The sequence below is a fragment of the Pelodiscus sinensis genome, chromosome 19, assembly GCF_052426305.1.
Source record: "Pelodiscus sinensis isolate ZL-2025 chromosome 19, ASM5242630v1, whole genome shotgun sequence".
Taxonomy (NCBI): domain Eukaryota; kingdom Metazoa; phylum Chordata; order Testudines; family Trionychidae; genus Pelodiscus; species Pelodiscus sinensis.
The window spans coordinates 23,975,888-23,998,630 of NC_143070.1; the positions used below are offsets into that span (position 1 = coordinate 23,975,888).

At 51.8% G+C, this 22,743-nt stretch overlaps 1 protein-coding gene and 7 non-coding genes across 8 annotated transcripts in view; 3 read left to right on the forward strand and 5 right to left on the reverse strand.

The window, feature by feature from the left end:
* LOC142821620 (zinc finger protein RFP-like) overlaps positions 1-22,743 on the reverse strand; it is a 244,336-nt gene that overhangs the window by 45,957 nt on the left and 175,636 nt on the right. The window lies entirely within an intron of this gene.
* On the forward strand, positions 318-390 carry TRNAF-GAA (transfer RNA phenylalanine (anticodon GAA)). The gene has a single exon. It is a non-coding gene; the product is annotated as a tRNA-Phe (tRNA).
* Positions 5,099-5,171, reverse strand: TRNAV-AAC (transfer RNA valine (anticodon AAC)). Its single transcript has one exon. It is a non-coding gene; the product is annotated as a tRNA-Val (tRNA).
* TRNAK-CUU (transfer RNA lysine (anticodon CUU)) lies at positions 5,603-5,675 on the reverse strand. The gene has a single exon. It is a non-coding gene; the product is annotated as a tRNA-Lys (tRNA).
* Positions 8,046-8,119, reverse strand: TRNAM-CAU (transfer RNA methionine (anticodon CAU)). The gene has a single exon. It is a non-coding gene; the product is annotated as a tRNA-Met (tRNA).
* TRNAS-UGA (transfer RNA serine (anticodon UGA)) lies at positions 10,305-10,386 on the reverse strand. Its single transcript has one exon. It is a non-coding gene; the product is annotated as a tRNA-Ser (tRNA).
* TRNAG-UCC (transfer RNA glycine (anticodon UCC)) lies at positions 12,281-12,352 on the forward strand. The gene has a single exon. It is a non-coding gene; the product is annotated as a tRNA-Gly (tRNA).
* TRNAK-CUU (transfer RNA lysine (anticodon CUU)) lies at positions 12,901-12,973 on the forward strand. Its single transcript has one exon. It is a non-coding gene; the product is annotated as a tRNA-Lys (tRNA).

Consider the following 22,743-nt stretch of genomic DNA (forward strand, 5'->3'; position numbering starts at 1 on the left):
CGCACATCCGCACAAGCGCAAACGACCTCACTAGTGGTGCACATTATGAAACTCACTCCAGCCATGGATGGAAAATCTCAGAGGGAACATGACCCGCCACCCATCTTCTTCCCTGCATTGGCAGCCACAGTCCCTTTCAGCCACTGGGACACCCCGGGAAGAAAGGCAGGAATGGGGCCAAGTGCAAGTCAGGCTGAGGGGGGCAGGCAAAGCTCATCTTGCCTTGCAGGTCCACTGGCAGCAGCATCTCTCTTGTATTCTGCTGAGAGAAAAATATGCCTGAGAGAAACATGGGTCTCAGAAAACTTGCAGCCGTTGCCAAAGTAGCTCAGTTGGGAGAGCGTTAGACTGAAGATCTAAAGGTCCCTGGTTCAATCCCGGGCTTTGGCAGAAGCCTTAGTCAATGTGGCTTAGTCTCTTTTGGCATCTCTCCATCTCTGGCAGGCCAATATCTGCAGTCAGAGTTCAAAGGTTGTATCAAGAGGCTGGTAATGACATAATAAAGTTGATGATATTTCAGGGTTAGAAGTGGGAGAGGGGATTTCATGTCACCTCAGAGATTGTTGACACAGTAGAACAGGGCTCTTGGCTTCAACTGCTCCCAGCCTTGCGTCTCTGTTTTTAATTCCATGCCCCCAGAAATGAACAGTAACAGAGCCTGTCTCAGACTAAATCTGAGGCTTCCCCATACTGAGGACACGCTATTTCTATTTTCTTAGACTGGAAGTTATTATGTTGATTTAAGCAATTTCAAAATAGTTTCCAAGTATACACATGTCCCTATAGTCCTGGTCTTCACAACATCCTCTGGCAAGGAGTTCCACAGGTTGACTGTGCGTTGTGTGAAGAAATTGTTCCTTTTGTTTGTTTTCAACCTGCTAATATCATGATGCATCCTTAGTTCTTCTATTATGGGAACAAGAAAAATACCTTTGCTTATTTACAGTCTCAAAACAGCCATGATTTATAAACCTCTATTTTATTTCCACTCTGTCTCCATCTTTCTAAGATGAAAAGTTCCAATCTCTCTTCATGTGGCAACTGATCCAAACCTTTCATCATTTTTGTTGTGCTTGTCTGAAGTTTCCAATGCCAAGGTATGGGTTTTTTGTTGGGGGCGGGGGGTAAGGCAACCACATTTCCAGTCAGTGCTCAAGTTGTGGGCACAGCATGGATTTACAGAGATGTAATATGATAGTCACTGTCTTATTGTCAAGGCCTTTAAAAATAATTTCTAACATCCCATTTGTGGCTCTACATGGAGTGGATGTTTTTAGAGAGCTCTCCAGCTGTGACTTGTTGTAGGCAGATTTGTTTCCATTTAGTATGTGTGTTACTAATTGTTTATACTAATTATACGGATTAATTGCCAGACTCAAAGCTCACAGCAATTTTCCATGAAAAGGTGTTTTCCCCTCCCCATCATGGTGCTGGAAAAAGAGTTAGTAACAGAATAGTTAGCCAAGATAAGCACTTTCGTAGCTTTCTGTGGTGTAGTGGGTATGATGTTTGCCTAACATGCAAAAGGTAGTTGGTTCACAGCCAGGCAGAAACAGTGTGTCTGCTTTCACTGCAGCTCCCCTTGGTGACCAGGAAAGCGCAGCTCCTGCTGCCCAACCTGTGCCTGGGAGGCTAGGTATGGGGTCAGCTCTTCCTGCTGGTCCAAGGAGGAAGCAAGGCAGGAATGGAAGCCAAGCTGAGGGAGGCAGACCAGAAGCTCTGGGATTCAGGGGTTGAGGAGAGTCTCCCCCCCCCCCCCTGCTGCCCCTTGTTCTGCCAAATCCTGTGGGGTGGGGCTGCTTATGGGGAGGCAGAGGCAGAGGCCTGGGTTTGTCCCAGGGATGCTCCTTGCTGCCCAGGAGAAGAAGGGGGCTCTGAGTGGAAAGAAAACAAGCAAAGCTGGTCCCAGTGGGCATGAGCTGGTGCTCCAGCTGAGGGAGTGGTGGTTGGTGCAGGTCCCATGGTGTAAGGAACAGCCCTTAGCCCTGGGGAGTCCTGCAAGCTGAGTTCAAATCTCATTGGGACCTGCCACTGTTTGGCTGCAGAACCCTTCCACTCCCACTGCTTTGTTTTCCTTCCCCTTAGGTTCTTAGGTTCATGAGACCGTTTCTTACCCCTCACACTGGGTGTCTGCTGCTGCTCAGTGGGTGGCTGGGATGTGCTGGGACCCTGGGCTTGCAGGATGCTGAGGTTTCATGTTTCTTGCTGCTGCCCCTGATGCCCTCTTGTTTGGTCCCAGCAGGTGCCAGGCTCTGCCTCTTGCCCCCGTGGTGCTCAAGGGAATGCGCATCAGGCCAGGCTGACTGGCCAAGGAACAGCAGGAGCCCTGTCCCAGGAGGGGAAGGAGGGGCCAGAGTGTGTGAGGGCGTCACCCAGACAGGCAGCCCCAGGCTGGGAGGACAGAGCTGCCCCACATCTCTAGCGCTCCTGAGGCCCAGAGGGTCCCAGCACAGACACAAGAGCAGCAACCTTGGCCAATGGCCCTAGGTTTGCAGGGACCGTCCCTGGCTCCCCGCTCAGACTGGCCAGGGGAGCACATTGGTGCCAACAAATTGCTCAAGTGGCGCCATGTTCCAGCCAGGCCGACAGGGAGCGTTTCTTTTGGTGCCACCTGATGCCCACAAATGTGGCCCTTGCACCCACCCCCCTGCTTTTCCCCTGGCCCCCGTGGGGCTGGCAGGAAAGCGGCCCAGGGCCAGGCAGGAACCAAGGGAAAGCAGGAGGCAGGAAGAGCCTCAGACTGGAGCCCAGCTCTCCAGAGGAGCATTTCCAATATGAGTGTTTACTGACAGTGTCCATCTCTGGTCTGATTTCACAGTGTGGTGAGACACTGGCACCCACAGCAGCATGGATGGGGTGGCTGGACGGAGTGGCTGGCGGGCGGCCGGTAGGAGCAGTGGCAAGTGGCCAATGGAGAGGGTGAGCCTCATTTGCATTTCTAATGAGCCACCATTGTTGTGGAAGAGGCTCTTGTGCATAAACTTGAGGAGCATCTTCACTGCACGCGCGTTCTTAAGCAACTAAATTTATGGCAAAACGTAGGAAAAGAGGGCTTCTTGGGCTGATGTGGCTAGAACTGAGGAGAAGAAAATCCTCTTCCCTTCTCCTCAGAAGATGGAAATTGAGGTTTGCAGGATTCAGAGTCCTGAGTGCTGCCCCTTACACCATAGGACCTGTGGTGTGAAAGTGCAGTGGACACCTCTGACTCTCAGCTCTCAGGCTGGCCTCTGCTCTCCTGGCTCCCTCCAGCTACTTCATCTCCCAGGACTCCCTGTAAGAAATGTGTCACTTTCACCCCTGGGAGCAGCTCAGCCAGGCAAAGGGGCTGCCTGGGGCAGGACATTAGCCCTGGAGGGCAGGGGTGGGTGTGGCTGTGACATCACAAGGGCCTTTTGCAGCCCCTCAGCTTATTGGCTAATGGAGGTTGAGCGGTGATGACCTCACAGAGAGTCCATGACAATGGCCAGGTGGGACAGGCTGCAGGGCAGGGGCCATCTCAGAGGCCCCCCCCCCGCATGGCTTTGCTGCAGGGAGTCTCCTTGAGAGTTGCCCTTGAGGCCTTTTCGGAGCCTTCTCCTTTCCCATGACTAACTGACCTAGATGACAGATGTTGCTGTGGAGAAGGGAAGTGCCTCCAAGAAGGCCTCTATAAATGCAGCAGGGGAATTAGCTCAAGTGGTAGAGCGCTTGCTTAGCATGCGAGAGGCAGTGGGATCGATGCCCACATTCTCCAACTGCAGCTCAGCTCTTATCCCTTATTTTCACTGTCCAGGGCTCAGTGGCCCCCTCCCTCTTCCCACCTGCTCTCCCAAAAGAGACAGACCTGGCTCCCCTTTCTTTGCCACCAGCAATTGCCATGCTGCAAAGCAGAGAGTGGAGATATCAGGCTCTGTGGTGCAATGGAAAGCATGTTGGACTTTTAAGCTGCAACAAAATACAGGACTATGTAGCACTTTAAAGACTAACAAGATGGTTTATTAGATGATGAGCTTTCGTGCGCCAGACCCACTTCCTCAGATCAAATAGTGGAAGAAAATTGTCACCACCATATATATCAAAGGATACAATTAAAAAAACTGAACACATATGAAAAGGACAAGTCAAATTTCAGAACAGAACGGGGATGCGGAGGGGAAGGTAAATGTCTGTGAGCTAATGATATTAGAGGTGATAATTGGGGAAGCTATCTTTGTAATGGGTAAGATAACTAGAGTCTTTGTTAGGACCCCGCCGTAAAGTGTCGAATTTTAGCATGAATAACAGTTCAGAGGATTCCCTTTAAAGTGCAGTTTTAAAAGGCTTTTGAAGCAGGATGCAGGTAATTAAGTCATTGAGATAATGTCCTTTCTGGTTGAAATGGCAAGAAACTGGTTTTTTTCTGTATTTTGTTTCAGCTACCCTAGACTAACATGGCTACTTTTCTATCACTATTTTAAGCTGCAGTGATTCATGTGAGCCCAGCTAGACATTCAAAGTTTGTGGGTTCAAGTCCCACGAGTGTCACTTTAGCTGCTTTCTCATTTCCAGGGCGCAGCTTTTACAGAACAGGCAATCCTTAGGGTGAAACTGGGGTGGGCTTGAGTCCAGACAGTTCCCAGCAGACCCCAGTGAGGATGGAGGGAAGGGCTGGTTCTCGCGGTTGGGGCTGGGAGTTGTTCTGAAAGGCTTCAGGTGCCATTAGATTGTTTTATCCCTCCTGTCTCCTACCAATGCTGAGCAACACTCAGGCTATGTCTGCTCTACACTGCTCTTCTGGGAAAAGCTACGCAAACTTCAAAACCCAATTTGTGCAGCTTTTTCTTCTGCTTTTTTTTTTTTTTTTTTTGGAAGAGGCTTTTCCGACATTTGGCCTGTTACACTGGGCAAGTCACACAAGGGAGGCAGCAGGCAGAGCCGGCCCAATGCACCAGCCCCCCAGGGCGGGGAGGCCAAGGCACAAGCAGCTGCCCGGCCTCATTTACCTGGCTTCCCCAGGTTGGCACCCAGGGGCATTATCAGCTGACGTTACCCCCCCTCTGTCACATGAGCGTTGGGCTCATCAACAGGCTGGTCAGCAACAGCTGCAGTTACCTGGGCACCACAATAAGAGAAGACCCTGTGTTTCTGCCTGGTTTTGAACCAGGAACTTTTTGCATGTTAGGCAAACATGATAACCACTACACCACAGAAACACATTTCAAGGGATGGAACTTGGCTGACTGTTCTGTTTCTAGCTCTTTCTAACACCCTGCTCTGCAGGGGAGGGGGATGCTCCTTGTGAACACTCCACCTCTTGTTCTCAGGGAAGTGCCTAATTTCCTCACCAGCCCCTTGAGATTTGTAGCCCAAAGCTGGAGCTGCTGTGGAAGGAGGTAAAGCTACAGAAGCTGACAGGGGACAATCAGCGGGCGGAAGGTTATTTTTTCTCCCCCCTGGGTTGATGTGGCTAGAACTGAGGAGAAGAAAATCCTCTTCCCTTCTCCTCAGAAGATGGAAATTGCAGTTGGTTCTCTCTTTGGTTCTACTAAAGCTGGACCCCAGGACTAGACTTTTTCTTTCTAAAACCCTGGTGAAAACTGAGCCAACTTCTCACAGGCTGAGAATGTGAGATAAGGAAGGGCATCGCCCAGCATGGGGCTTGAACCCATGACCCTGAGATTAAGAGTCTCATGCTCTACCAACTGAGCTAGCCAGGCTGGGTGGGAAAAGTTTCCTAATATCCCATCTCAGGGGAACAGGAGCCAAGTGTTCTCCACTGACTGACTCAAGGCTCTTTCTTGCCCCTAACTGGGGCTCTGGTCTGTGGAGAGGTATGAACTCGAACCCCACTCCCGACACACCCACTTCTTTCCCCACAAGGAACGGCCCCATTTCCATCTCTCCAGGGACAGGAGAAGGGCTCTGGCCTGGTGTCTGCAAAATGCTCAGCCTGTTTCATTTTCTGCAGGAGTGAGTGGGATCCATGCGCCATGTTCCCCAGTGAGAGGTATGTGTCTTCTTCCCCCCTTTCCACAGACACAGCAGGCCAGGGGGCTATGAGCCTCCAGAGGCCCCTTCCTACCTGGCCTCCCACAAAGCTGGGGTGAAAAGCTGCTAGACCCCAGCCCTCCTGGGCCAAGCCATGGCAGAGGTAGCAGGATTCACTCCCGTCTTCTCCTGCCTGTGCCCTGGTACTGAGGGGCCGGCCCCTTTCCTGCTGCCCCAACTCTTATTCCCACAATGCACTTTGTGCAGGGGCCATTGGTCTTTGTGCCAAGGTGTGTGGCTGGGAGCCAGGACTCAGGACCCTTCCTAAAATATACAAATCCCCCATCCCTCCCAGGGGCCAGGTGAGTGACTTGCCTTGCATATGTGACAGCATCAGACCCCTCCCACCCGTCTGCTCAGTGTGCAGACCAAGCCCAAGGGTAGCACCTGGGTTGTGTGTTACACAAAAGCCTCTTGTTCCCTGCCCAGTTCCCAACACTGGCTGCTGATGCTAACTTCTATGGGGGTGTAGCTCAGTGATAGAGTCTTTGACTGTAGCTCAACTGGTCCTTGTCTCAACTCCAAGTGCCCCCTTGGAAAAAATTCCTTCTAGTGTAAACATTTTCCTTTCCAGTTCCATCACACTCTGGCTTTACATTGCTTGAGGTTCTTGACATTAATAAGATCCCTTAATGCAGAGCTACTCAACTTTGGGATCCCTGCAGCCATAATCAAAGGCATTTAACCAGGATGGACAGGGCAGGTGTCCCTAGCTGGTGTATTCCAGAAGCTGGGAATGGGATCACTTAATAACTGTCTGTCCTGAGGATTCCCTCGGGACAATGAAATTGGCTGCTGTTGTGAGACAGGATCCTGGGCTAGTTGGGCAACTGGCATGGCCCAGTCTGGCTGCTTTGATGTTCTGTTTGGTTTCTTTTCTTGTCCCCTCTGGGCAAGGGAGAAGGGACCCCTCATCCTGCGAAAGGCTAGTGCAGGTGAGCAAAGAAGCATGTGTCCTGTGCCCTATATTGTATTATTGTAGTAATAAACATTTAGATGTTAGATGCTAAAGGATTGGCTCAGCGTGATTTGTGGGTAAAATCCAGAGGGTAAATTGACCAGGGATCTGGCTTAAAGGTGAGTTCAAGGGGAAACCTCACAAAGGAGATTCCAGGCAGCCAGGCCATGGGGGTCTCTGAGGTTGCTCTGTGAGGTCACTGCCTCCCAGCCAATGAGCTGAGGTGCTGTAAAAGTTCCTTGTGATGTCACTGCTGCCTTGCAGGCTCATGTCCTGCCCTGGCCAGCCCCTTGGCATGTGTGAGCTGCTCTCCCTGCCCCCCTCACTCAGGGCTGGTTCTGGGGCTCAAGCAGGGAACATCAGAGGCTGCTCAGGGGGCCACATTGCTAGGCCAGGGGCCCTCCTGTGGGGCTGTGAGTGTTGCTGTCCCTGCTGTACAGACAGAGTCTCAGCAGGCTGCAGCAGCGGGAGACACTTCCCTGGTTTCGGGAGGGAGACGAGATGAAAAGGCCCATGACTTGGAGCCAGCTACAGATACCCATGGAAAGCTGATTTTCAGAGGAGTGTGATCAGCCCTTCCTGTGTATCTGGCTTCTTCAAAGTCTGCTCCCAAATACTCTTCCCTTCCTCGACAGGTGAACCTCACCCCGGCTGAGCAGCCCTCCCTGAAACAGCATCCCATGGGCAAGGAAGCCAAAGCCCCCTGCCCACTGAGCTGTAGCTTTCTGTGCCCAGGGAGCCAGACACCACCTGGGCTCGATGGCTGGAGGGAAGTGGGGAACAGCTGCACTTTGGGAGTTAAAAGTGTTGTCTGGAAACATAAAGAGCCATTTTAAAGACACTTTGGATGAGGCCACCATGGCTTAGCTGGCTCTCCTGTCCCAGTAATTGCAGTCAGAGCCCTGCCTTGCCAGTGCCAGCAGCTTCTGCAGGGGCTCCAGGCTTGTGATTTCCTTGTTCCCAATACCCCTCTCCAATCAGCCTTTTCCTGAACCAGGAGTTCCATGGGTGGCCACTGGCCAGGGGAGGCCTTTTCTGTGTCCCAAAAGGGCATAAGTAAGTGTGAGCAAAGGTTACAACAAGGCACCACTGGGAGTTGAACCCAGGATCTCCTGTTTATGAGGCAGGTGCTTTAGCCAGCTAAGCCATGGTGCCCTCCTCCAAAGTGTCTTTAAAACGGCTCTTTATGTTTCCAGACAACACTTTTAACTCCCAAAGAGCAGCCGTTCCCCACTTCCCTCCAGCTCTTGCCATGACTCAAGGCCTGCGCAGCCCAAGACATTTGCTCCAAAACAGAACTGGATAATTTAATGCAGGGAAGGTTAATCAATGGCATTTAACCAGGATGCACAGGGCAGGTGTCCCTAGCTGGTGTATTCTAGAAGCTGGGAATGGGCGACAGGAGGGGTCACTTAACAATTGTCTGTCCTGAGGATTCCCACTGGGCAATGAAATTGGCTGCTGTTGTGAGACAGGATCCTGGGCTAGTTGGACAACTGGCATGGCCCAGTCTGGCTGTTCTGATGTTCTGTTTGGTTTCTGTTCTTGTCCCCTCTGGGCAATGGAAAATGGACCCGCATCCTGAAGGGGACAGAAAGTGGTCTGTGAAAGGCAAGGGTAGCTAAGGAGAGGTGCATGTTCATGTTCATGTGTCCGTGATGGTCTAGTGGCTAAGATTCAGCACTTTCACTGCTGAGGTCTGGGTTCAATTCTCAGTCAGGGAAGCCAGCCTCATCTGTACTCATGAAATATGCTGAGTCTTTGCCCTTTTCCATCATCGGGAGGGCCTGTGGGTTGAGGGAAGGGAGGGGCTGGGGTGCCAGTGGGACACACTGGGGGAGACACTCCCAGCAACCAAGCACATTTCTCAGGCAGCCCCTTCCCTGCACAGGGGGTACAGGTCACACGCCTGGGTGAATAAGACCTTGTGGTGACTGGCCAGGGCTTCAAGCAGGCAGCTCCCATTGGCCACAAACAAGCTGGGAGCAGGGACCAGGCCTGAAGCCTTTTCCTCTACAGCTGAGAGACACAAAGGGCCCAGCAGCCCCTTCTCTCAGCTGTGCATGGGGGCAGGGCGAGCAGGGAATCTGCCTGAGGCTTCTTGCTGCCATGTTGGGTGGCTTCATGGGCTGGATCCAGCCCGCTGGCCTGTATTGCCCAGGCCTGGCTTAGAGGGAACCTTGGCTCTGGGCTGTGGGGGAGGGGCGCTGTGGAAAGGCCAGTCTGGCCTTCCTGGGCAGGGCATGACGACATGTGGCCCGGCTGCCACACATCCCAGACAGGCTTTTTAAAGGCAAAGTAGCTCAGTTAGACGAGCATTAGACTGATGCTCTAAAAGTTCCTGGTTCAATCCCAGGCTTTGGCATGTGCTAACAGGGGCTAATAACTTCAATTGTTAATGGGTTAGCTTAGAGCTGTCATCACAAGCTACTGTGTAAGAGGAAAGTTGAGCTACAGGCTGGGTATCTATCCTTCCAGGGGGAAGGTACAAGGGCTACACTTGCAGGAAATCAGGTGCTACCCTAAGAAACACTCCCTGTTGGCCTGGCTGGACGATGGCACTGCATGTTATTAGCACCAATGTGTCCTCCTGCGCCTGAGGAACACTAGAGATGTCAGGCAGCTTTGTCCTCCCAGCCTGAGTCTGTCTGGGCCAGACACTGGCCCCTCTCTTTCTAGGACAGGGCTCCTGCTGTTCCTTGCTTTACTCAGCCTGGGAATTGGGCTTATCCCAAGCAGCAGGAGCTGTGTTTACCTGGGGAGCCACAATAAGAGCAGAACCCCTGTTCCACTTTCTGCCTGGCTTTGAACCAGGAGCCTTTTCCACATTAAGCAAACATGATAACCACTACCCCACAGAAACATGCTTGTCAGTTTTTTTCTGTACATAAACTTGGACAAATATTCTGTTACTAATTCTTTGCCCAAGGCAGAGCAAGAGCAGGGAACAAGACCCCCCCCCCCCCAATACTTCTCTAGACCCTTTGCTTCCAACACGGCGGAGGGGGGGGCTGTGTGCCTCAGGAGGAGTGACCCACATCATATCCCCAGCATTTCTGCCCTTCATGACAGGCCCAGACGCTCCATCCTCTCACTCAACTCCTATCACACACTGGAGCAGGGCAGCCCCCAGGGGTAGGGCTGAGCCATGTGGTGCTGGGCAAGGGGCAGAGGCTGCAGGAGCTGAGAGTTTCCCTAGAGCTCTGGGACCCATAATGAGGCACCATGCGCCGTGTCTCTCTCGGAAGGCGCAGAAAGGGATTGACTGGGGACATGGAGAGAGTCTCAGGGTTTGTGCAGCTTGTTGCTCTGGTTAGGGGTGTGGCCAAAACACAGGCCTCGCTGTGAGCAGGATTTGAACCTGCGCAGGGAAACCCTATTGGATTTCAAGTCCAACACCTTAACCACTCAGCCATCACAGCTGTGAACATAGCAATGTCCCAAGACCAAGGAAACTGGTAACTAATCCCAGTGCCTAGACCTCACCTCACCTGCCCCACAGAATTCACACAGCAAACCTGGCTCCCAGAACACAGGGGAAGCATGGGGGCTCCTTGCTGGGCCATGGGGTGAAGCATCAAACCAGCCTCCTCCTGTGGGGCTGTGAGTGTTGCTGTCCCTGCTGTACAGACAGGGCCATAGAGCCAGGGAGAGGTTCACTGAACAAGCCAAGGGCACCCAGTGAGTTAGAGCCCAGCCCTGCCCCCAGCTCCCTGCCCCACAGACCAATGTGCTGACTCCCTGGCTGCCCTGGGGCTATTTGCATTGGCCTCTTTTGCTGTCTTTTCTGCTGTGAGACATTGGAACAGTTGGCCAGGGCGTCCTGCAGTTCCCATCTCCCTCTGTGCAGGTGCTGTCCAGAGCCCCGACTAGCAAATGCTGACACTGCTGTTAGGTCCAGACCAGAGGTGAGTGTTTAAGGGTTATTTCGGAAGAAGGGTTTTCTCCCCAAATAACTGCATCTAAACACTGTTTTTTATTTCATAATAAAGTATTTTGAAACAGCACCCGGACGCGATTATGCAAATGTAACGCAGGATATTTAAATCCCGGTTTCATTTACAATTTCGAATGTCTCCATTTGCATCCCTCTCCTGAAGGAGACTGCAAGTGTCGACATGTCCTGGGTGTTGCAACCTCCCAGCACTCACCTGATGTTCCCTCCCCGCTGCCTGAAGCCGTTTGGGAGTCCTCCTGCATCTCCTGGCACTGCAGGTCATCAGCGTTGTCATCCTGAAGCTGCCGCCGCTGCTGCCCAGGTGTCTCCATCCCAGACTCCACAACTATCCCTGGAGACAGGGGCTCCCCACACCCCAGGATTCGGTCCAGTTCCTCACAGTATGCACAGTGCTGCGGTGCTTCCCCAGAGCGGGACCTGCCCTCACAGGCCCTCACATACCCCTCCCGCAATTCGTTGACCTTGGGTCTGACTTGGGCTAGGATGCAGGAGTGGGGAGGTGGCCTTTCTCTGCAAGGCCATCAGCCATTGAGCCATATGTTAGATAATTTCATGGAGGTTAGGTCCATAAAAGGCTATTAGCCAGGGGATAAAATGGTGTCCTTGGCCTCTGTTTGTCAGAGGCTGAAGACGGATGGCAGGAGACAAATCGCTTGATCGTTGTCTTCGGTCCACCGCCTCCGGGGCACCTGGCACTGGCCACTGTCGGCAGACAGGACACTGGGCTAGATGGACCTTCGGTCTGACCCAGTATGGCCGTTCTTATGTTTTTATGTTCATAAATGTCTGCATTCGTCCACCTGGACTGCCGGGCCTGCAGAGACTCCCCCTCGGATCACAGCTCCAAGAGGGTCTTTATCTCTGGCCCAGACACTGACAGTGCCCAGTGTTTCTGCCCCTTGCTTGGTCCTGTGATGTGTCCCTGAAGGGGTCTCTGGGGTCTTGTGCCTGAGACATGGCTCTCCGAAAGGCAGAAGTGCTCGATCTTAGGCAAAGGACCCAGAAACAACACTTTACAGCAAAAAACACAAGGACGGCTCTTAGTCCTCATCCCTGGGCCACAAAGAGTATCCAGAAGTCACTTCCCCACCTCTCCCTTGGCTGCTCTAGAGCTTAGTCCAAAGTCTGATAAACTCTACTCTCCCACCCAACAACCTCTGGGACTCCTCTCCTGCCCAGCTCCTTAAACCATGGAGAGTGCAGGGCAGTCACTACCCCACCGTCACCACTTCTGGTCTCTGCCTAATAGCCAAGAAGTTCTGCTTTACCCAAACCACACAGGCACCCTCTCGCCTCTGGCTGGCCTCATGGCAGATGTAGAATTTCCTCACTAATTTTCCCAGCAACTTTTCAGGCAGGCATTGGTGGTATAGTGGTGAGCATAGCTGCCTTCCAAGCAGTTGACCTGGGTTCAATTCCCAGCCAATGCAATATAAAGAGGGAGCATCAAATATCCTTAGTGAGGCTTTACTTGAACCCTGAAAAACAGGCACAAATGGGTCCTGCAGCTGCGGGCTGCCTCTTGTGGCTTTTCATCCTCTCCAAGAGCATGCACAGTAATGTGGTTCCTCCCTCACATACCTCTGCTGCGATCCCTTGACCTTGGCTCTGACTTGGTCTAGGATGTTGGAGGCTCATAGCCCACTGGCCTGCTGTGTCTGTGGAAAAGGGGGAAGAGGACACATACCTCTCACTGGGGAACAGGGCACAACCATCCAACTCCTTCCTGCAGAAAATAAAACAGGCTGAGCATTTTGCAGAGACCAGGCCAGAGCCCTTCTCCTGTCCCTGGAGAGATGGAAATGGGGCCGTTCCTTGTGGGGAAAGAAGTGGGTGTGTCGGGAGTGGGGTTCGAGTTCAAACCTCTCCACAGACCAGAACCCCACATTATGGGCAAGAAAGAGCCTTGAGTCAGGCAGTGGAGAACACTTGGCTCCTGTTCCCCTGAGATGGGATATTAGGAAGCATTTCCCACACAGCCTGGCTAGCTCAGTTGGTAGAGCCTGAGACTCTTAATCTCAGGGTCATGGGTTCAAACCCCATGCTGGGCAGAGCCCTTCCTTAACTCACATTCTCAGCCTGTAAGCAATTGGCTCTCAGTTTTCACCAGGGTTTTAGAAAGAAAAAGTCTAGTCCTGGGGTCCAGCTTTAGTAGAACCAAAGAGAGAACCAACTGCAATTTCCATCTTCTGAGGAGAAGGGAAGAGGATTTTCTTCTTCTCAGTTCTAGCCACATCAGCCCAGGGGGGAGAAAAAATAACCCTTCACCGGCTGATTGTCCCCCATCAGCTTCTGTAGCTTCACCTCCTTCCACAGCAGCTCCAGCTTTGAGCTACAAATCTCAAGGGGCTGGTGAGGAAATTAGGCACTTCCCTGAGAACAAGAGGTGGAGTGTTCACAAGGAGCATCCCCCTCCCCTGCAGAGCAGGGTGTTAGAAAGAGCTAGGAACAGAACAGTCAGACAAGTTCCATCCCTTGAAATGTGTTTCTGTGGTGTAGTGGTTATCATGTTTGCCTAACACGCAAAAGGTCCCTGGTAAAAATCCAGGCAGAAACACAGGGTCTTCTCTTATTGCGGTGCCCAGGTAACTGCAGCTGCTGCTGACCAGCCTGTTGATGAGCCCAACGCTCATGTGACAGAGGGGGGGTAACGTCAGCTGATAATGCCCCTGGCTGCCAACCTGGGGAAGCCAGATAAATTAGGCCAGGCAGCTGCTTGTGCCTTGGCCTCCCCTGCCCTAGGAGGCTGGTACATTGGGCCGGCTCTGCCTGCTGCCTCCCTTGTGTGACTTGCCCAGTGTAACAGGCCAAATGTCGGAAAAGCCTCTTCCAAAAAAACAAACAGACCAAAAAAAAAGCAGAAGAAAAAGCTGCACAAATTGGGTTTTGAAGTTTGCGTAGCTTTTCCCAGAAGAGCAGTGTAGGGCAGACAAAGCCTGAGTGTTGCTCAGCACTGGTAGGAGACAGGGAAGGATGAAACGATCTAATGGCACCTGAAGCCTTTCAGAACAACTCCCAGCCCCAACCGCAAGAACCAGCCCTTCCCTCCATCCTCACTGGGGTCTGCTGGGAACTGTCTGGACTCAAGCCCACCCCAGTTTCACCCTAAGGATTGCCTGTTCTGTAAAAGCTGCGCCCTGGAAATGAGAAAGCAGCTAAAGTGACACTCGTGGGACTTGAACCCACAAACTTTGAATGTCTAGCTGGGCTCACATGAATCACTGCAGCTTAAAATAGTGATAGAAAAGTAGCCATGTTAGTCTAGGGTAGCTGAAACAAAATACAGAAAAAAACAGTTTCTTGCCATTTCAACCAGAAAGGACATTATCTCAATGACTTAATTACCTGCATCCTGCTTCAAAAGCCTTTTAAAACTGCACTTTAAAGGGAATCCTCTGAACTGTTATTCATGCTAAAATTCGACACTTTACGGCGGGGTCCTAACAAAGACTCTAGTTATCTTACCCATTACAAAGATAGCTTCCCCAATTATCACCTCTAATATCATTAGCTCACAGACATTTACCTTCCCCCCCGGCATCCCCGTTCTGTTCTGAAATTTGATTTGTCCTTTTCATATGTGTTCGGTTTTTTTTTGTATCCTTTGATATATATGGTGGTGACAATTTTCTTCCACTATTTGATCTGAGGAAGTGGGTCTGGCCCACGAAAGCTCATCATCTAATAAACCATCTTGTTAGTCTTTAAAGTGCTACACAGTCCTGCATTTTGTTGCAGCTTAAAAGTCCAACATGCTTTCCATTGCACCACAGAGCCTGATATCTCCACTCTCTGCTTTGCAGCACGGCAATTGCTGGTGGCAAAGAAAGGGGAGCCAGGTCTGTCTCTTTTGGGAGATCAGGTAGGAAGAGGGAGGGGGCCACTGAGCCCCGACAGTGAAAATAATGGATAAGAGCTGAGCTGCAGTTGGAGAACGTGGGCATCAATCCCACTGCCTCTCACATGCTAAGCAAGCGCTCTACCACTTGAGCTAATTCCACTGCTGCATTTACAAAGGTTTTTGTGGAGGCACTTAACCCTAACCCTTCTCCACAGCGACATCTGTCATCTAGGTCAGTTAGTCGTGGGAAAGGAGAAGGCTCCGAAAAGGCCTCAAGGCAACTCTCAAGGAGACTCCCTGCAGCAAAGCCATGGGGGGGCTCTGAGATGGCCCCTGCCCTGCAGCCTGGCCCACCTGGCCACTGTCATGGACTCTCTGTGAGGTCACCACCTCCCAACCTCCTTTAGCCAATAAGCTGAGGGGCTGCGAAAGGCCCTTGTGATGTCACTGCCACACCCACCCCTGCCCTCCAGGGCTAATGTCCTGCCCCAGGCAGCCGCTTTGCATGGCTGAGCTGCTCCCAGGGGTGAAAGTGACACATTTCTCACAGGGAGTCCTGGGAGATGAAGTAGCTGGAGGGAGCCAGGAGAGCAGAGGCCAGCCTGAGAGCTGAGAGTCAGAGGTGCCCACTGCACTTTCACACCACAGGTCCTATGGTGTAAGGGGCAGCACTCAGGACTCTGAATCCTGCAATCTAAGTTCAAATCTCAGTGGGACCTACTAAGACTGAGCTGGTTGTTACAAGGTTCAGGTGCTTTGGCTTCTATACCCTGAGGTTCACTGGAGAAAATTTTGTTCCTCTTGCTGGGTGTCTGAGGCCACTGGAGCTCCATCTCCAGACGGAGCAGGCCGGCGGGAAGGGCCTGATGCCATCACAGCTGCAGGGCAGGTCACCCACCTGACTCCTGAGCTCAGCCCGTGCTGGAGGCAGCCAGACAGTGTGAGCGGGTCAGAGGGGGAATTGGGGGAAGGGTCCTGAGTCCTGGCTCCCAGCCATGCACCTTGGCACAAACACCAATGGCCCCTGCACAAAGTGCATTGTGGGAATAAGAGTTGGGGCAGCAGGAAAGGGGCCGGCCCCTCAGTACCAGGGCACGGGCAGGAGAAGATGGGAGTGAATCCTGCTACCTCTGCCCTGGCAGGAGGGCTGGGGGTCTAGGAATTTTTCACCCCAGCTTTGTGGGAGGCCAAGTAGGAAAGGGCCACTGCAGGTGTACAACCCCCTGGCTGCTGTGTCTGTGGAAAGGGGGGAAGAGGACACATACCTCTCACTGGGGAACAGGGCGCATGGATCCCACTCGTTCCTGCAGAAAATGAAACAGGCTGAGCATTTTGCAGAGAACAGGCCAAAGCCCTTCTCCTGTCCCTGGAGAGATGGAAATGGGGCCGTTCCTTGTGGGGAAAGAAGTGGGTGTGTCGGGAGTGGGGTTCGAGTTCAAACCTCTCCACAGACCAGAACCCCACATTATGGGCAAGAAAGAGCCTTGAGTCAGGCAGTGGAGAACTCTTGGCTCCTGTTATGCTGGGATGGGATATTAGGAAACTTTTTGTACAGAGCCTGGCTAGCTCAATTGGTAGAGCCTGAGACTCTTAATCTCTGGGTCATGGGTTCAAGCCCTGTGCTGGGCAGTTCCTTTCTTTAACTCACTTTCTCAGTCTACAAGCAATTGGCTCTCAGTTTTCACCAGAGTTTTAGAAAGAAAAAGTCTAGTTCTGGGGTCCAGCTTTAGTAGAAGCAGAGGGAGAATCAACTGCAATTTCCATCTTCTGAGGAGAAGGGAAGAGGATTTTCTTCTCCTCAGTTCTAGCCACATCAGCTCAGGGAGGAGAAAAAAATAACCCTCCGCCCACTGATTGTCCCCGTCAGCTTCTGTAGCTTCACCTCCTTCCAGCAAATTGAAGAAGGCCGGGTCCCCTCCTGGGGACTCCAACCCAAACCCTAGGACCAAGGGATTTACAAGCCAGATGATCAATGTTTGCTGCACTTCTCCCTCCCCCAAACTATGCCAAACCTCAAAGGTAAATTCTACAGCCCCAGCGGCTGGGGGGGATGTGCATTTCAGAGCCTCTGCCCGCTGATCTGTAGCCTTCTGTGCCCAGGGAGCCAGACACCGCCAGGGCTGGAGGGAAATAGGGAATGGCTGCACTTTGGGAGTCAAAGGTGTTGTCTAGGACCATAGAGTAGAACAGTTTCACCAAACTCCCTGAGGAGGGCACCATGGCTCATTTGGCTTTTCCCGAACCAGCAGTTCCATGGGTGGCCAGGGGAGGCCTCTTCTGTGTCCCAGGAGGACCTAGGAAAATGTGAGCTGCCACCACACATGAATCCCTCACCGCTGCCGGAGCCACTCCCTATGCTCAGCGGCCAGCTGCTAGCATGTGCAGGCTGGGATGCTGTGTGCAGGCAGCCTGCATGTGCAGGATATGATGTAGTGCGCTGTGAGTGGAATGGCATGGCCCCATTCCCGCCTCCCTTCCCGCGCTGATCCAGTGGCCGAAAGGGGCTGTGGCTGTTGCTGACAGGGAAGTAGCTGGGAGGCAAGATGCTGGCAGCAAGAGAATCCGGCTGCCTCTTTGCCCTGGGTCTCAGTGCACCATGTTGACTGCAGCCACCGTGACCGAACCTCAAACCAGCTGGACTAGCCAGCCCACATCACAGTGAGTCACTAGTGGCCCTGGCAGAGAAGAGCCCTTGGCAGCTGCAGAGACATCGCTGCAGCTGTGTGAGGCGCATTTCTTGAAAGGGCCACTTGTGAACTGCACTTTTGTTTGCCGGCTAGCTCAGTTGGTTAGCGCGTGGTGCTAATGATGCCAAAATCATGGGTTCAAGCCCTATGCTGGCCACTGGGGTGTTTGTTTTGTTGACTTGCCCTCATTTTGCCTCCTGCTATGGACAGGGAAGCAGAAGCAGGCAAAAGGCTCAGGTGTTTGCAGGACTCGGGCCAGAGAGCTGGTAGGAGGAGGCTCCAGCCTGCACAGACCCAGTGGCTGAAAGGGCCTTGGCCTGGCCAGCTTCCCCCAATAGCAGGGAAAACTCTTCTCTTCCCTCCATTGTCCCCAGTGGGGTGACCTGATGCCCAAATTCCTGCTGTAGCAGTGGCTACCCCAAGGTTCCCTGCAGGGGTCAGGCTCCCCAGCACAAGGCACAGAGGGAGACTTAATGGGTGTGTCTAGACTGGCCAGTTTTTCCGGAAAATCAGCCACTTTTCTGGAAAAACTTGCCAGCTGTCTACACTGGCTGCTTGAATTTCTGCAGAAGCTCTGACTCCCTACTGTAAGAAATCAGTGCTTCTTGAGGAAATACTATGCTGCTCCTGTTCAGGCAAAAGTCCCTTTTGCGAAAAACTTTTGCGCAAAAGGGCCAGTGTAGACAGTTGAGATTTGTTTTGTGCAAAAAAGCCCCGATGGCGAAAATGGCGATCGGGGCTTTTTTGCGGAAAACCGCGTCTAGATTGGCCACGGATGCTTTTCCGCAAAAAGTGCTTTTGCGGAAAAGCATCCGTGCCAATCTAGACGCTCTTTTCCGCAAATGCTTTTAACGAAAAACTTTTCCATTAAAAGCATCTCCGGAAAATCATGCCAATCATGCCAGTCTAGACTTAGTCCCAGCGTTAGGTAAGAAATTGTCTCTCATGAACCTAAGGGGAAGGAAGGCAAAGCAGTGGAAGTGGGAAGTGGGAGGGTTTTGCAGCCAAACACTAGCAGGTCCCACTGAGATTTGGACTCAGCTTGCAGGACTCCCAGGCCCAAGTGCTGCTCCTTACACCATGGGACCTCCACCCAACACCACTTCCTCAGCTCAGTGACTCAATTATGCTGAACTGGAGCCTCAGCTCATGCCCACTGGGACCAGCTTTGCTTGTTTTCCTTCCACCCAGAGCCCCCTTCTTCTCCTGGACTGCAAGAAGCATCCCTGGGACAAACCCAGGCCTCTGCCTCCCCACAGCCAGCCCCACCCCCACAGGATTTGGTAGAACAAGAGGGAGGGTTCTCCTCAACCACTGAGTCCCAGAGCCTCTGGTTTGCCTCCCTCAGCTTGGCTTCCATTCTCTGTCCTATTCCTCCTTGGGCCAGTCTCACAAGGAGGCAGCAGGAAGAGGTGGCCCCATACCTAGCCTCAGGATGGGCAGCAAGACCTGAACTTTCCTGGGCACCAAGAGGAGCTGCAATGAAAGCAGACCATCTGTTTCTGCCTGGCTGTGAACCAGGGACTTTTTGCATGTTAGGCAAACATCATACCTACTACACCACAGAAAGCCACAAAAGTGCTTAAGCTTGGCTAACTATTCTGTTACTAGCTCTTTTTCCAGCACCATGATGGGGAGGGGAAAGCAACTTTTCATGGAAAATTGCTGTGAGCTCTGAGTCTGGCAATTATTCCGTATAATTAGTATAAACAATTAGTAACACACATACTAAATGGAAACAAATCTGCCTACAACAAGTCACAGCTGGAGAGATCTCTGAAAACATCCACTCCATGTGCAACCACAAATGGGATGTTAGAAATTATTTTAAAAGGTCCTTGTCAATAAGACAGTGACTATCATATTACATCTCTGTAAATCCATGCTGTGCCCACAACTTGAGCACTGACTGGAAATGTGGTTGCCTTACCCCCCGCCCCCAACAAAAAACCCATACCTTGGCATTGGAAACTTCAGACAAGCACAACAAAAATGATGAAAGGTTTGGATCAGCTGCCACATGAAGAGAGATTGGAACTTTTCATCTTAGAAAGATGGAGACAGAGTGGAAATAAAATAGAGGTCTATAAATCATGGCTGTTTTGAGACTGTAAATAAGCAAAGGTATTTTTCTTGTTCCCATAATAGAAGAACTAAGGATGCATCATGATATTAGCAGGTTGAAAACAAACAAAAGGAACAATTTCTTCACACAACGCACAGTCAACCTGTGGAACTCCTTGCCAGAGGATGTTGTGAAGACCAGGACTATAAGGGCATGTGTATACTTGGAAACTATTTTGAAATTGCTTAAATCAACATAATAACTTCCAGTCTAAGAAAATAGAAATAGCGTGTCCTCAGTATGGGGAAGCCTCAGATTTAGACCGAGGCAGGCTCTGTTACTGTTCATTTCTGGGGGCATGGAATTAAAAACAGAGACGCAAGGCTGGGAGCAGCTGAAGCCAAGAGCCCTGTTCTACTGTGTCAACAATCTCTGAGGTGACATGAAATCCCCTTTCCCACTTCTAACCCTGAAATATCATCAACTTTATTATGTCATTCCCAGCCTCTTGATACAGCCTTTGAACTCTGACTGCAGATATTGGCCTGCCAGAGATGGAGAGATGCCAAAAGAGACTAAGCCACATTGACTAAGGCTTCTGCCAAAGCCTGGGATTGAACCAGGGACCTTTAGTCTAATGCTCTCCCAACTGAGCTACTTTGGCAACGGCTGCAAGCTTTCTGAGGCCCATGTTTCTCTCAGGCATATTTTTCTCTCAGCAGAATACAAGAGAGATGCTGCTGCCAGTGGACCTGCAAGGCAAGATGAGCTTTGCCTGCCCCCCTCAGCCTGACTTGCACTTGGCCCCATTCCTGCCTTTCTTCCCGGGGTGTCCCAGTGGCTGAAAGGGACTGTGGCTGCCAATGCAGGGAAGAAGATGGGCAGGGGGGCCGTGTTCCCTCTGAGATTTTCCATCCATGGGTGGAGTGAGTTTCATAATGTGCGCCACTAGTGAGGTCGTTTGCGCTTGTGCGGATGTGGGCTACTGTGGTACCCGCCAGTTACTCACAAACAGCTTAGCTAAATATAGCTTGATAATTTTATAGACGAAAAAATACTGAAACAAGGGACGTCATTCCTGGCCACTTGGTACAGCCTTTGAACTCTGACTGCAGGGCTAGGTCTACACTCAGAGGTTCTTGCGCAAGAAATCCTGAAACCGGCCCCTTCTCCTGTCACTGGAGAGATGGAAATGGGGCCGTTCCTTGTGGGGAAAAAAGTGGGTGTGTCAGGAGGGGGATTTGAGCTCAAACCTCCCCACAGACCAGAACCCCCCACTGGAAGCAAGAAAGAGCCAAGTCAGGAAGTTGAGAGCACTTGGCTCCTGCTACCCTGTCATAGGGGCATGAAAAGACTTGGTGTAGCCAGTCTGGGTAGCTCAGTTAACAAAACAACATAAAGCTCTTAATCTCAGGATCATGGATTCAAGCCCCATGCTGGGTGACGCCCTTCTTTAACTCACATTCTCAGTCCACAAACAATTTACTCTCAGTTTTCACCAGGGTTTTAGAAAGAAAAAGTCTAGTCCTGGGGTCCAGCTCCAGTAGAACCAGATAGAGAACAAACTGCAATTTCCATCTTCTGAGGAGAAGGGAAGAGGATTTTCTTCTCCTCAGTTCTAGCCACATCAGCCCACAGAGGAGAAAAAATAACCCTCCCCCCGCTGATTGTCCCCCATCAGCTTCTGTAGCTTCACCTCCTGCCACAGCAGCTCCAGCTTTGAGCTACAAATCTCAAGGGGCTGGTGAGGAAATGAGGAGCTGGCAGCTCGGGTTAGTGGCGTCCCTGAGAACAAGAGGTGGAGTGTTCACAAGGTGCATTCCCCTCCCCCACAGAGCAGGGTGTTAGAAAGAGCCAGGAACAGAAGAGTCAGACAAGTTCCATTATCACTAAAGTGTGTTTCTGTGGTGTAGTGGTTATCACATTTGCCTAACACGCAAAAGGTCCGTGGTTCAAAGTCAGGCAGAAACACAGGGTCTGCTCTTATTGCTGCTCCCCTGAGTGCCCAGGTATGTGCAGCTGCTGCTGACCAGTCTGTGCCTGGGATGAGCCCAACTCCCACGTGACAGAGTGGGGTGACATCAGCTGAAAATGCTCCTTGGTGCCAGCCTGGGGAAGGGAGATGAGTCAGGCCAGGCAGCTGCTGGAGGCTTGTGGCTTGGCCTCCCCTGCCCTGGAAGGCTGGTGCATTGGGCCGGCTCTTCCTGCTGCCTCCCTTGTGTGACTTGCCCAGTGTAACAGGCCAAATGTCAGAAAAGCCTCTTCCAAAAAAAGCAGCAGAAAAAGCTGCAGAAATTAGGTTTTGAAATTTGCGTAGCTTTTTCCAGAAGAGCAGTGTAGGGCAGACACAGCCTGAGTGTTGCTCAGCACTAGTAGAGACAGGGAGGGACAAAACAGTCTAACGGCACCTGCAGCCTTTCAGAACAACCCCCAGCCCCAACCCCAAGAACCAGCCCTTCCCTCCACCCTCACTGGGGTCTGCTGGGAACTGTCTGGACTCATTCCACCCCGGTGTCAGCCTAAGGATTGGCTGGTCCGTAAAAGGTGCCCTGGAAATGAGAAAGCAGCTAAAGTGACACTCATGGAACTTGAACCTACAGTCTTCAAATGTCTTGCTGGGTTCACATTAACTATTGCAGCTTAAAAGTCCAACATGTTTTCTATTGCACCACAGAGAGTGCTGAACTCGATATCTCCACTCTCTAGAGCAGGGGGCTGGACTTGATGGCCTTCTGAGGTCTCTTCCAGCTCTACGGTTCTATGACTCTCTGCTTTGCAGCATGGCAATTGCTGGGGGAAAGGAAAGGGGAGCCAGGTCTGTCTGCTTTGGGAGAGCAGGTAGGAAGAGGGAGGGGGCCACTGAGCCCCGACAATGAAAATAAGGGATGAGCACTGAGCTGCAGTTGGAGAACGTGGGCTTTGAGTGCTCACTTCACATGTGAGAGGCAGTGGGATCGATACCTGCATTCTCCAGTGGTAAAGATTTGCTCTTTCTTTTCCACAGGCAGAGCCAGCCAGGGGCTGTTTCCAAGGGCTCCTTCTCTTCCCATAAGGCAATGGGTTGGTTTCTGCAGTGCGGGGGGTTTCCTGTTTGCCTCACAGGGAGCAGTTCCCTGGCTAAAAGTCAGGCAGGCAAAGTCCAGCCTGTAACACCCAGAAGAGGGGATTCGCCTGCCTGGGGAGGGCAGGAACAGACCAGCACTTGGGAGCTTGGCTGCCAGCTGCTTA